This window comes from Sturnira hondurensis, unplaced genomic scaffold, assembly GCF_014824575.4.
Source record: "Sturnira hondurensis isolate 20B ecotype Veracruz unplaced genomic scaffold, ASM1482457v3 Scaffold0008992, whole genome shotgun sequence".
In the NCBI taxonomy this organism is placed as follows: Eukaryota; Metazoa; Chordata; class Mammalia; order Chiroptera; family Phyllostomidae; genus Sturnira; species Sturnira hondurensis.
The window spans coordinates 2,869,691-2,882,017 of record NW_028081623.1 but is presented as its reverse complement, the minus strand read 5'-3'; the positions used below and the strand labels follow the sequence as shown (position 1 = coordinate 2,882,017).

The window sequence follows — 12,327 nt, the reverse complement described above, 5'->3', positions numbered from 1 at the left end:
AAAAGAAATTCTGATTAATGAATCACATTAATCAAAAGTGCATCTTGCTCCAGCTGGTGTGACTCAGTGGAGTGAGCTCCGGCCTGCAAAGTGAAAGGTCACCGGTTCAATTCCCAGTCAGGGCACATGCCTGGGTCGCAGGCCAGGTTCCCAGTTGACAACCCATCAATTTATCTCTCACACATAGACATTTCTCTCCCTCTCTCCTTCCCTTCCCCTCTCTCTAAATATAAATTTTTAAAAATCTAAAAACATACATCCCTATTTTAGACCGTATTTTCATGCTGGTGTTTGATGAAGTCTGATCTAATGATACACAGATTCTGCTTCAAATAAAAACAATGCCCCACCCCTGAAGAACATTGAAAGGAAGTAAGGCCTGCAGTTTTCTTACCCACCCACAAGGAGTTAGTGGGGGTGGGGAGCATCCAAAGTGTCAGTGCCCTTACTGGAACTTCTTTATTCTGCCTAATCTACCCTGAAGAACATATCAACATTTGACCTAATATTGAATTGAGCACTACTGATAAATTTTCCTTTGTTAGTTATCTGAACACCTTCCACATAATAGGGAAAAGTCAATGTTCTATATCTCTTTAAACTATCTACTTAGCCACAGCCTTGGAAAATACCGAAAGGAAAGAAGAGATTCTGAAGTATCCACAAGCCATCACGTAAAAGCAGAAAGAAAAAAAAATCCTCAGCTTTTCAAATGAAAACTCCAAATGCTTGTAAACCCTGTTTTGACTTCTAGCAAAAATGAACACTGTGTTCATAACACCCACATGCTTTTCCTCCCAGCTAATGCTCCAAAATAACCCACCCTGTATCTGAGTGTGACCTAGGAAAATTTCTTTGAAAGTGTGATAAGCAGTTGGGCAGACAGGGGCTGTGCTATTTCACTGTTCCATTATTTGCTGAGGGGGCCACACCTGTGCAGTTAAAGCCACTGACTCAAACGCCTGCTGTCTCTGCGCTGCCGAACAAGCCTGCTTCTAAACTGATCACTAGTTAAGACCGTGCTATAAGCAACTACAATTGTCTGGCTGAATTGATGTTTTCCATTAAATTTCCCAGAGAATAATAACACGTAGTAAAATCTCTAAATTAAATTCTCATCAAATTTCAGTTCTAACACATTTTAATTAGTTTTCTTAAGAAGCTAATTAGTTTTGTAGTGTAAATCAGCATACGGAAAGATTATTGAATATAGCTGAGAGCAAATCAAGGCACATTGGTTTACAATGTGCTAACTCCAATTCCTCTTCTTAGGAGGAAGGACATTTAAAAACAAGGAAAATCATTACACATGATCATTTTAGGGGGGAAAGTAACGCAATGGGATCTTGTGTAAACTGGAGGCTGAAACTCCAACAACCAGGGAGGGGCAGACCTGGTCCAGAGAACCTGATACAATAAAACGGTAAAGAGGCCTCTGCTAGAACCTCGGATCCTTGATCCAGAAGCCACAGGTGAAAGAATGTATCATTGTTCTTATATGTTCATTAAAAGGTAGAAATGTAGATCCACTTACTGAAACTGGAATATTGATGGTAAGGGAAACTATTTTTAGGGAAGATTGAAACAAAAACACAAAAAACAACTCTGAGAGTACACTTATGAAATACATATAGGCCAAAATAACAAGTTTCACTGTTTTAGATAATGACTGAACAAGATTGGGTGGCTAACAGGTGAAGTGCACAGTCACCTGAGAACCCACTGCCAGGAGGGTCACCGCGAGGCCCTCTGACAGTGAGACACTGTCCTGGATAAACACTAACTGAGAATGTGACCCAGCCCCAGCCTGAGGAAGAGAGCCTAAATCAGGGTCTCAAAGCGACACACCAGATTGCTTTGAATGTCTTATAATTTAAACACTTCCTTCAGCCCAATTATCTACTTTAGCAGCATAATTTAGGGAAGTTGTGAGAAAATCAGGCCCAATGAGCAGGTATCATCCTGGAATCAATCAACAGCAGAAAAAAAACAAAAAAAACAGATAAATGCACAGGTAGGTTTTTTCCTTGACAAACAGACTCCAGCTACATCATTTGAATTACAAGACCATGATTCTATAGAAACAAAATAAATCATAAAAATAATCATTTACCAAGGAGGGGAAGGTCTTGGCAGTCCACAAACTGCAGAGCAATTCACACACCTTCCTATTTTATGCAATCTTCCCAACAGCCCTCTGGGTAGTAGGTATTGGCATGGCATTATAGACGAAGTCAAGGAATTTGTTTAAGGTCGTATGAAGGATAAGTAAGAAGCTGATACTACAAACAAATCCACTTCTCTTTCACCCCCAAGCTCACTGACACACTCTAATATAAGGAACTTGTTGACAAAATCCCATGCCAATCAATCGGGCTTTGGCAATTGCTCTGGGAATTGCTAATCTCTGCTGCCAACCCCACTCCACAGATGTGACAAAACGACTAGGCATGTGTATTCGGGCCTTCCCCAAAGACAGGAGAAAGTGAAGCACACAAACACATCCACTGATGTATTTAATATTAATGGTAACAATCAAACCAGAAAAAAATACTACAAATTAAACTTCACAAATATAAAGAAACTATGCTGGCCAAATGCAATTTTAAATGAATCACCTGAGTGAAATGTGTACGATTCACTTAATATTCATGTGAACCTGGGCTTTTCAAGAGGACTAAGAGAAAAAAAAAAAGGTCAACACACAAGCAGATAGACTTAAAGTATATTTAGGTCCAGAAATGGTTAATTATGTGTCAACCTGACTGGGCCATGCAGTGGCCAGATATCTGGTTAAACAGTATTCTGTATGTCTGGGAAGGTGTTTCTAGATAAAATCGGAGCATAGCAGTCTGCTCTCCTCAATGTGAGGGGGCCTGGAAGCCTAAACAGAACTGAAAAGTCTGAGAGAGGGAGAACAGGCCCTGTCTGCTGTCTCTGAGCTGGGACACTGATTGGGCTTCACCGGCCTTCCCACTTGGACTGAAACTCATGCCATCAGTTCCCCTGGTTCTCAGGCCTTTGGCTCCGGATCAGAACTCTACCACTGCTCTCCTGCTTGCTGACTGCAGATCCTTTAATCTCTCAGTCTCCACAACTGCATGAGCAGATTCCTTATGACATCTACCTGTTCTCCCTGTCTCTCTCCCCCTCCCCTGTCTCTCACGGCTTCTGTGTTCTTGGAGAGCACAGACTACACAGGCCTCCTCAAAATCAAAATGTAAAAGATCAAATTTTCATTCCAGAACAGTACAGGGAAAAGTGGTAATACTGAAATCAAAAAAGGATAATTCAACCAAGTCACTCAGTTTTTCTGATTTTATGTAGAAACAAAAGTAAGTTTTCCAACCCGCTGGGATGCTCATGACAGTGGTCTCGACTCGACTGACAGCCTGCAGCTTAACTGAAACTCTCTCCCACCTCCCACAATGGATGCCTGGCACCAGCCACAAAGGCAGTGGTCACACTGACTGTCCTGTACCTGCAAACAGAACCGTCCTTTACCCTGAGGCACCGGCCCAGAAGAGCAAGAGACTAACCTTTCCCTCATCCCCTCACAAACCCTGGGCTTTTTCTTTAAAAAAACCCCATTCCTGCCTTCCCCCACCCTCCACCCCACCCCCACGGCTGCAGTCAGTCCAGACTTAGTCAGTGTGCAGGCGCAGAGTCAAGTAAAGGCACTTGGATCAGATCATCTGGTTCCTTCTGCCTCTATTTTTCACTCATTTCTAACAATACCTTTATTTATGTGAATAAAATAGAGCAACTGTTGGCAAACTTTTTCTGTAAAGGAGCCAGGTGGTCAGTATTTTAGGCTTTGTGGAGCACACAGTCTACTGCAGCTGCAAAGCAGTTGTAAATCACACACGCATGCAGGGCCCAGGTGTATTGTGATTAGACTCTATTTACGGACACTGAATTTGATTTTCATGAAATTGTCACATTACAAAATATCATTCTTCCTTTGATTTTTTAAAAATCACTTAAAATGTAAAAACTAATCTTGGTTGTGGGTCATACAGAGCTCATGGGTTGTAATTTTGCCAATTTGAGATAGAGGAATAAACAATAAAATTTAAATTTAAAAACATTCTTAAAATAGAGGAACTTACTTTACCGACCTACCAGCAGCTCCAGGTGGAGACATGTCCACAGTCCTGGAGCTAATGGGGCTCTTTTACACTACCAGTCTGGGGAAGAAAGATGGAACTCGTTTTGAAAGAACTTACACTGGCTACAGCTACGGCGGGTGGGAGAAGGTGAGGTGCAGCTAGTCCTGGGATAGGTGCAGGGTCCCTAAGGAAGAAGTGTTTGCTCTTTAGTGCTGGTGGTGGGCAACAGTCAGATCACCTCTAAGCAGGAAGAACAGCACCAGGTGGGGGCCTGCTGGACAATGCTGTCTAGGTAACTGGGGAAAGAGCCACCTGGCAATTAATTCAAAGTGTCAACACATAGTCAGGGATGAGCTGTCTTCTGATGCTATTGCCCTGCAGCTAGCTGTTAATTAATCAACCTGTCTTATCTCCTCTTTCCACCCTAAAGCCTCCTGTAATTCAATTTAGGGACCTGCAGAATTTTGTTCTTGTCATAACCAGACCTGACCACACACACTGCAATTCTGGAAGCAAAGTACTTCAACATTGTTCATCTCAGCATCAAGAATTCCAGTTACAGCTCCCTCAATCAATGTGAATTAGCTAGACACCTCAAGTTCTTACCTCTTCAGAAAATTGAGATATCAGATTTCCGAAATATTGTAGTTAATCAACAAGCACTTAACTATGTACATACTTCCAGTGATTAAAAACTAGATGGGCATGTGCTCTGCTTCGCCTCCGTAAGCTAATACGACTAAGCAACTTTTTCTTGACAAAGTTATTTTCACTTTCCAAGATGATGCAAGGAAGGAAGCACCATGGCAGGGAGGGCGGTGCTTCACTGAGTCTTCACTAGCACAGATTTGTTTTGGCCCCCAGATGTCTCTCCTCCCACACCCAACAAGCCACAACAGCTGGTAGCCAGGGTTCAGGTTTACTCTGACACAGATTTGGTGCTTAACTCTGATTCTCACCACTATGTCCTAAAACTACTCAAAAGAGGGCAGTAGATGGCTGGTATATATGCTTATAAATAGCTAGCTGGCCTTAATGAGGGTTAGAGGGATGATAAAGGTAAAAATAAAATGATCAAGCCACACCCAATGTCAAAGTAACATTAAGTAGTTCAGGGGACTGGAACTACAAATGGAATGCAGTACAGTACAAAGAAACTAGAAAGGAGGCTTCTGAACTAGACCATCAACCCATAAATGACTGGAAATGGACAGGATAAACTAGAAATGGATGGGATAAAAATAACATGGGCCAAACTAGAGTGCCTTATAGCCTACAACGTAGCTAAACTGCATTTTAAAATAGTCACTAGTACATTCATCACTACAAGTAAATGTCAAGTATGGATACCTTGTATTAAAGTTTATTATAAACAACTATGTACATAGTAAAAGGTCTTAAGAAATATTGCACTATAATTCTTTTATTTCATTGCTTCTATGCTTCCTAATAACCTTTGATCATAACAAAGAGGGGCCTGTAGTTCACTATTTTACTGATTCTACAGTGCACATTACTCCCCTCATTTAACATGTCTTAAGTCAGGGCTAGGCCTACATTTTTTTCCTTAGTGTATAATATACAGTGTACTTCACCAACACCTTAGATTCAATGAAACAACAAATCTGGTTTTTTGAAGCCCTAACTGCAATGTCACCCACAGCAGGAACCCCACCACTGCGGGCTTTTCTCAGCACAGACTCCTCAGCCCAGAATCCCCAGGAGTAAGGACGAAAGCGCCTGCATGGTTCGGGCACGCCGAGGCTGACTCTCTGTCAAGCTCAGATCTGAGAACTTCAGATCCACATCGACCCAAACACAGACAAATCGAGGGGAATTAAAAAAAAAAATGAGGCAGATCTAGGACAAAAAAGCCCAAAGGTAAAAGTCACATGATGAGAACTTTCATTCTTTCCTTTACAATGAGTGGCAATGAGCCTAACTCTGGGCCAGGTCCCCTGTGGGGTGAGAAGGGAGAGGCCTCAGCTGAATAAATCCGGAGAGAAGATGCTGAGAAAACTTCTGTTTGCTACGGTTACAACAGTGTTAGATAAAAATTACCCAGATGTTTGCTTGAAGTTTTTCTTTATCTACCAAAGCAGAATTTTACTTAAAACGTCATAATCCATTTAAAGAAATGAAATGATGATAGATTTCTGTAACCAAGAGCACAAAACATCTCCAAAACAGAAAACAAGACAAAAATGACATTTAGTTCCACCTGCTCCTTCAGAGTTCTACAACTGTTGGTTAAACAGCTGTAACTTAAACTAATTTAATCTTACACTATGCCATCCATCTAGGAGAAGGAAGATGAAAGTACAGAAATAAATATTACAGACAACAATGGCAAAAAATAAAACTAAATACATTTTAACTGTAAGTTGAACATAAGTAGGGAAAAGAAGTGTCCAGTTAATACATTGTCACAAAGAAGAGAATAGACAGAGGCACAAATTTACATACAGTATAACTACCTTCATCTCATGGAACTATTTTACATTATCTGAGAAGTTACAGGTTCCTATTCTGAATGAATGTTTAAGAATTACCTAGAAATCCACTACACTTTAGTGCTTTAAGTAGTTGGAAGAACTGCAAGAGCAAACATAATTCCGCCAATCAGACCTTCTATGTGAACAAATTTAGAAGGGTGGTTCCATTTGCCCAAGAGACCTGGACAGCTCACCAATTCTTATTTTTTTTTTTAAAAAAGTACACCTGGTACCATGACACTACCTTTACAAACCTTGTAGAACTTAGGATGAAAATCCAGGAACTGACTCACTGCTGTGGATGTCCACATAACCTTTCCTCACAAGCGCACAAAAACTCCCCAGGGTTCACCAACGGATGAATGTCTAAACAAAACGCAGCATGTATCTGCAGTGGAATATTATTCAGCCATAAAAAGGAAGTCCTCATACACACAACATGGGTAAACCCATAAAACATAATGCTAAGTGAAATAAGCCAGACACAAATGGCCACACATTGTATCGCTCCATTTACATGAAAAATGCAGAACAGATAAGTCCACAAAGACAGAGAGTGGATTAGGGGTTGCCAGGGGCCAGAGGAAAGTGGTGGAGGGGGGTAACTGCTTAATGGATATGAAATTTCCTTTTGGGGTGATGAAAACATTCACGACTGAACAGAAGTGATGACTGCACAACCCTGTGAATGTACTAAATGTCACTGAATTGTAAATGACAATTTTTATGTTACATGAATTACATTTAATTTTTTAAAAAATGAAATGGAAAAAGAACAGAGTAAAACTAGAAAAATCATGAACAGAAGCAAAAATCTGATTAGAAATAAGGAAAATATAAGTAATATAAGACCAGTTTCAATTAAGAATACTGATGGAGCTGTGCAAATTCAGAGGTAATGGAACACTTAATTTCCTCCTCCAAAGGAAATTCAGCGGACTATATTTTAGGAGCTGAATAAAAATCATAAAACATTTATTTATTTATTCATTTTTCTTTTATTGATTCCAGAGAGAGGGTAGGAGGAACATCCATGTGAGAAAGGAACATCAATCAGTTGCTTCTTGCACAAGCCCTGACTGGGGACTGAACCCTCAACCCAGGCAAGTGTTCAGATAGGAATGGAGCCCGTGATCTTTGGTTTCCAGAACACCCAACCAAAAGAGCCACACTAGCCAGGGCAATCATAAAAGCCTTTTAAAGTTTTAAGATTTTGAGAATTTTTCCCAATCTCCCCAATCAGATTAAGAGAACAAGGCATGCATGATATTAAATAGTTTGGCCAATCCTGTTCATGAAATAACAACATGCAGAGGTATTGTTTAAAATCCAGATTATCTGATTCCAAAGAAAAGGATCCTTTGGGACTAAGTTCAAGATAATTTTTGAGACAAATTTCTGCTATTGTATTAAGCTCTGAGCTAGATGGATTTTTTGAGATCTAAGACCAAAATCTTTTGCTTCTTGGGTCTTGTACCTTTCAGCTTCAGGAAATAAGTACAAAATGAAGAGACACAGAATCTTACTGCCTCAAACAAAGTAAAGGACCTTTGTGAGGGCCCAGGCTACCTTATTCCTAGCCGCTGGAGTACCAGCAATAATAATTGCTGGCGCACTTTCACATTTTTAAATGAATATAAAAAATGAATATAAGAAATTTTAAATACTGAGACTCACCATGTAAGACCTAAAATATGTGGTGAAAATATTAGACTCTCGTGATCCCCAACAGTGAACACTACTTTTTTTTGTTGCCAGTTAATAATCTCTTAGCCCAGCTGTGTTTCCTTTTTTTAATGTATCTTCATTAATCATGAAGACAGTGATGAGTTGACAATGTGTAAGGTAGCAATCTACATTAAAATTCTGTTAAAACATCCATTGAGTTTATTTTTAAGTCATTTTAACCCAATGGTGCTTTATTCTTAACTCCCTTTTATTTATTTATTTTTACATTTTATTTATTGATTTTAGAGAGAAAGAAGGGAGAGAGAGAGAGGGAGACAGAGGGAAAAATCAACTTGTTCTACTCAAGCACACATTGGTTGATTCTTGCATGTGCCCAAACCGGGGAACAAACCTGCAACCTTGGCATATCAGAACAACATTCTAACCACCTGAACTATCTGGCCAGGGTCAATTTAACTCCCTTTTAAACAGAAGCCCCCCTACATTAGGGATTTGAGGGGAACCTGGCCTGTGTCCTTTTTAAAAAGTTCACACAGTGACAGATGAATACTAAAATTAGTGGGGTGATCACATGTAAGTTATAAAAATATCAAGTCATGCTATTACATACCTAAAACTAATATACCCAATATAAGTAAGATGGTATACCAACTACACTTTAAAAAATAAATAAAATGCCTCATTTGTGGACGATTCTGAAAGGTTTGCAGGTTGAGAATCACTTCATTTAACTTTTTTATTTAAAAAAAAATGCTAGTCTTTGATATGCCGAGAAAACATTACATAGAATTTGTGAAACAGAGCTTCTAACACCTGTATAGAATTGAAAAGAAATGTGACTTAATTACTAAACGGAACTCTAGGCAGGGACTGGGCAGCCTTTAAAAGAGGTACAGTGAATAGGCCCAAAGCTGGACACTGACTCTGCCAATTTCTTGCTGAATGGCCTAAGTTATTAAGTTTCATTTTCTAAGTTAAATGGAGATCCCTTGGTACTCTGCAAAACCCTGTGTGAATAGTCACATGACACTTAATGATGGGAACATGTCCTGAGAAATGTGTCATTATGCGATTTTGTCCTTGTGCCAACATCACAGAGCACACTTACACAAACCTAGCTGGTCTGGCCTACTGTATGCCTCAGCTACGTGGTATACAGCCTATGACCCCTAAGCTATAAAGGTGTGCAGAATATTACTGCACAAGCCAACAAATGAAGCACAGATAAAATGATGCAATCAAGAGATGAGGCTGAGCACTGGCCGGGTCTCACTGGGTTAGAGCATCGCCCAGAAGGCCAGGGTCAGGTTTGATATCCTGTCAGGGCACATACAAGAAGCAACCAATGAATGCATAAGTAAGTGGAACAACAAATCGATGTGTCTTTCTCTCTCTTACTCTCTCTGTCCTACCCCTCTCTAAAAATCAATGTTAAAAAGAGAGATGAGGTGAACATGAGATACATGAGGCTACTATTTTACAACAAAACTTTTTTAGTAAGTTATAAGAGTACAAGCTAAAATAATGATAAAAAGTATAGGATAGTAAATATATAAACCAGGAACATAGTCCTTTATTATCATTATCAAATACAATAGTATGTACTATACATACAGTTGACCATTGAACAGGGGTTTGAACTGTGAAGGTCCTCTTATAAGTGGACTTTTTTCAATAAATACAGTAGACTCTTTACATCTGGGTATTCAACCAACTATGGATCAAAACAGTATACATGGACTGAAACTGTATTGAAACTGTATTTGATCCACAGTCGGGATTCTGCAGTTGGGAATGTGAAAATACTTTTTTCACTCCAGTTAATGAAATCTAGGGTAGGAAAGCTGACTGTGGAAGTCAAGATTTACACCTGGATTTTCGACTGCAAAGGAATGGGAGCTCCTAACCCTGGTTGTTGACGGGCCAACTGTATGTGCACTACTCTTACACTGCTGGCTGCACAGGCCTGCTTACACCAGCATCACCTCAAGCATGTGAGTAATGCCACGCAGTACGATGTCACTAGATGATAGGAAACTTTTCAGGTCCATCATACTCTTCTGGGACATGGGTCCATAGCTGACTGAAGTGTCCTTATGCAGCACATGACTGTAAGTCGTGTTTCCCCAAACTTGAAAGAAGTGATAGAATGCCCCACCAATGCCCCCAACGTGGCCAAGGGATTTGGGACCTACTGTATCTATCGCCAGGAAAGTTTACATTTTCTCTGTAAAATTGGGAAAGATATATAAAAGGATCTATCTAGTCTTCGGGGTTGTAAGAAACAAATGTGCCTCTGAAACCACTTGGCACAGTTCCTAGTAAGCAATCTAATAGTATCTAGTATTATAGTATCCATATATATTTTTATTCCGCAGCAGCCATCTTTCTTGATGTATCCATACATTTTTGATAAGTAAAAAGAAACAAAGAAAAGCTTCTGTCCATTAAACAGTAGTTCCATATTATACGAAAACAATTTTTTTAGAGAATAAAAACAAAAATCACAGCTGGATATATAAATATCAAATCGTCAACCCATTCCTAATATTGTTTGGATCCAGCCAGAGTCACTCATCCTCATACATGGTACAAAGAGTGCGGACAGGCAACAAATGGGGTGAAGGAAAAAGAACGAACAGCCCATTTATCAATGACACCCAACAACAATAGGCTGGATAGTTTTAAAAATTAAAGTACGTCCAGTTTAAAAGACATTAAAACTTTACTACAAGTGAGCCAAGACGGCCCTCCAGTGTTCCAATGCAACATCAACTCTATCCCCGCCTCTTCGGAGCACTCAGCCCTTATTTCCCAGCCGGTGCCCCTCGGGGATCCCGCGCCCCAGGTGGCAGCCCCAGTGCAGAGCCACAGCGCAAGGTGCAGTCACAGCCCCGCCCTCCAGAGACCCGGGAGGGGACACCTGGAGGGAAACACGGCGCAGGGGCGGCAGTCCGGACCCCCAGCCAACTGCACCCAGGTAGCCCTGGTCCTGCCCTTGTCCTCCCCCTGTCGAGACGCTCCGGGAGAACCAGGGCACGCCCTGCAACTGGCCCCGGTGGCGGGGTCAGTGGAGAATGAAGGTGAAGGTAGGTTCCAGGCTCCCCAGAGCCTCTCTCTATCCTCCCCACCCTGGGCCGCGGCTCCTTCCGCCTCCCCGACCGTCTCACCGGCCTCCCGCCCGCCTCTCCGCCAAGCTCGCCCGGATTCCGGCCTCCGCGCAGTCAGTCTTGCCGGAGGCCGACGGGAGCAGCCGCCACCGCCTCCCGCTCGTTTCTCTTCTTCCTTCCGAGCTCCTCCGGCTTCCCTTCACCCCCGCGAGTGGCCGGAGGAAGCCAGCTCGCAGCTCGGCCTCCTCCCCTGCTTCCCGCCACGACCAATGGGCCCCTGCCACTGGGAAGCCGCGCCCGCCCCCTGGCGGTGGAGGACCGAGCCAAACAGGCCGGGGGAAGGGCCGGAGAGCCGAGGAAGGCTTCCGCGACTAGGTCCGCTGCCCAGGTCCGGTGCTGCGCAGTGTGAGTTTGCCACGTGGGAACCTGGGCAGCGCCGAGCTGGCGAGAAGACAATGTGTCACGCCCTCTTCTCCCCGCCCCCAGTCAGTTCACGGGCACTTTCTTACGCTGGTCTTCCGTCAGAAACTTTAAAACAACCAGGCCCTGTCTAAAGGTTTACTGGTTAGTGAGTGTGAGATGGCCATAACAACCAACCATGTTAGTTACTTTTGACTCCTTAAGAGCTAGCTATCCTGACGTGAAAATACCACCTGGCTTCAGCACTAGAATGCTGGTAACCTTAAATACTGTACTCAAGAAAAAAGTGGTACTTGTGTTTTGCAGGTTATTTTGTTTCAATTATTTAGCAATACAACGGTTGGAAAAGAATACACTTTCTTTCCACGATTGTATTGATAAATGGGTACTCTGTCTAAACCCCACTGTACAAAACCTGACCCTAGAATAAAAAATTGTTTCGTAATTCATATCCATATGGCGGAAAAATTAATAACTATTAACTGTCATTAAGTAGAATAC

The 12,327-nt window shown here is 41.7% G+C and overlaps 1 protein-coding gene across 3 annotated transcripts in view; it reads right to left on the bottom strand.

Annotated features, from left to right (window-relative positions):
- Nucleotides 1–11,611, bottom strand: part of FAM3C (FAM3 metabolism regulating signaling molecule C) — a 67,010-nt gene extending 55,399 nt beyond the window's left edge. For 2 of the 3 annotated variants that reach the window (XM_037056520.1, XM_037056518.1), the window contains exon 1: nt 11,467–11,568. The gene's annotated coding sequence lies outside the window, so the exon portion shown is untranslated. Of the gene's footprint in view, nt 1–11,466 lie in introns of all 3 variants that reach the window. The other variant, XM_037056519.1, reaches the window with a different exon arrangement.
- Between the last annotated feature and the right edge of the window lie 716 nt (nt 11,612–12,327).